Below are 2,307 nucleotides of genomic sequence, written 5' to 3' on the forward strand. Positions count from 1 at the left end.
TCTATTCTATTCTATTCTATTCTATTCTATTCTATTGTTTGCCATCTGTCCTGTTTTCCCACTTCTTGTCGTTGTTTATTCATTGTCTGTTCTCTCTGGTTTCTCTTTTATGACTCTTTTCTTCTCATCCACTCTTCGAGTTTTCTACTCTGATTCTACTGTGGTTCTATTTCTTCTTCCTCTGTCCAAACTCGTCCCTCTCTGTCCACCCCTCTGTCCCGTCCGACTCCTGTCCTCGACTTCCACTCTCCCCTTCCTATTCTATTCTCAGCAGTAGTGCTGTATCTGGAGCAGTTTTCATCCTACTTACCACAGCTGATGATGATGATGATGAAGATGATGAAGAAGAGGAGGATGAGGGAGGCAGAAGCGGGTTTTTCCAGGTGGAGATGGGCAGATGCAGGAAGATGCAGGGATAATGATAAAATGAAGAAGAGGAGGAGGAGGAGTGTTGTTTCACTGTCTTAGATCCGTCCTGCTCTGCTGCCGCGGCAACAGCCAACTCTCCTGTCATCCTTCGGCTCTCTCGCCCTCTCTCTCACTCCCTCACACACAGGCTCACTCGTTCTCTCTCTCTCCAGCTTCACCTCCTCCCATTTGCTTGCTTAACCCTCCCATCCTTCTCGCTCTCCTCTTCCTCTTTTCCTCCCTTCAGCGCTGCACATCAAACAGACTGGTGGGAGTTTCATGTTGGGAGAAGAGCGAGCGAACGAAACAGGGAGAGAGAGAGGCATTACTGCATGTGTTGCAACAGAACAATGAGAAAGAAAAGTCTGACGGATGAAGAACCAGAGAAATCTGATCTCAACCAAACCTCCCGGCCAAACACTGAAGCCAAACAAAACGTGAAACAACGTCCTACCACTGTGACGAGGATCGATAGTGTCAGCACTTTATTCTCATGGTGATTCTGTCATTAAGCTTCATGATCTTTGTAAAATTATGACTTTATTCACATAAAACAAAGCTTTTACATATAATACTGACATTTTCTAGTTTGTTCTCATATGAACTTTTTGTGTAGAATTTGGTTTTATTTGCAAACTGGCTTCTTTTTGTCCAACTTTATTTATATGTGAGAAAAATAAATGTGATTTGACACATGCACCTCGACACTGATCGAAACTACCACAACTATCATCAGTTCTAAAGTTCAAGCTGTGCTACAGCTCATTCCAGTAGTGAGGTGTTACTGGAAACTAGTGTGTCCCAGTTCAGAGTCAGCATCTGTGCCTCAAGCAGAAACACCTTACAGACGTAGACACAGGTGTGACAATGCCTTCAGTGATGACCTCTGACCTTCTCACACCCGTCTCCGTCGTGAATCTGGCGCAGACAGTACACTGGGCTGTGGTTCTCCTGTCTCAGCTCAGCTCCTTCCAGCTGGGCCTGACCTTTGCCTGCTCTTCAGCCCTTTGTAGATGTGCACTGTCCGACTTTGCCCCTCTGCTGTTGCTTTGGCTGTGATCTTCATGAAAGGTGAACTCTGTTGGAGGTCAGTCCTCCACCCTGCCTGGCACCTCTGTGAGGAATCAGGCTTGAAGCACCCCCAAATGCCAGCTTTCAACCAGGGGCCTATCGTGTGTTTTCTGTTTTTGCAGGTAGGCTGTCTCCGGACAACCTGGAGGTTTCAATAGATCACAGTGAGGGAGCTGCTCTGCCACGTACAAAATCCCAATCTAGAAACAGGTCACCTCCAAGTGACGGCACCAGGGTGTCCACAGAGCTGCAGTGTGAGACAGGAGGGGGACCATCACAGCGCTACTCACCAGCTCCACATCACGTCCAGGCAGGATAGCAGCGTCATTATCTCAGCAGCCCATCATCAGGTAAAACTAACCTGTCTCCCAGCAGCTCATGTTCCCTGTTAGTGGGGGAACAGTCCAGCGCTTGGGGAGTTCTGCTCCACCGTGACATCGGAGGACAAGACAGTGACGTGAATGCTTGGCTCTGTGGAGGCTGCAGACAGACGTGACTGACTGCCCCACCAGGAACACCACCAGCTCTCTGTGCTGAAACCTAAAACCACGCTGGAGGAACTCGGTCGGTGTAGTGGTGCAGAACGGAAGCCTTTACAGTTTTATTAGAGAACAGAATAACCAGCGTGTTGGTTGTTAAACGCACAAGAGACCAAAGTTAATCCATAGTGTGATAGTAATGGAGACCCATGTGTGTTACCTTTACCTGGGGAGTGCAGGTACAGAGCCCAAGCGCCCCTCACACTGCCAGATTGACCATTGATTTTTCCACTGTGTGTGTGTGGGCTTCCCGTCTTTCCAATGCAGCATAAGTCAACTCAATTACAGC

The 2,307-nt window shown here is 48.1% G+C and overlaps 1 protein-coding gene across 2 annotated transcripts in view; it reads right to left on the minus strand.

Annotated features, from left to right (window-relative positions):
• The window catches only part of kcnd1 (potassium voltage-gated channel, Shal-related subfamily, member 1), a 49,162-nt gene extending 48,517 nt beyond the window's left edge, over positions 1-645 (minus strand). For both annotated transcript variants that reach the window (XM_020615000.1, XM_020614999.1), the window contains exon 1: positions 311-645. The gene's annotated coding sequence lies outside the window, so the exon portion shown is untranslated. The remainder of the gene's footprint in view (positions 1-310) is intronic.
• Between the last annotated feature and the right edge of the window lie 1,662 nt (positions 646-2,307).

This window comes from Monopterus albus, unplaced genomic scaffold (genome assembly GCF_001952655.1).
Source record: "Monopterus albus unplaced genomic scaffold, M_albus_1.0 scaffold155.1, whole genome shotgun sequence".
In the NCBI taxonomy this organism is placed as follows: domain Eukaryota; kingdom Metazoa; phylum Chordata; class Actinopteri; order Synbranchiformes; family Synbranchidae; genus Monopterus; species Monopterus albus.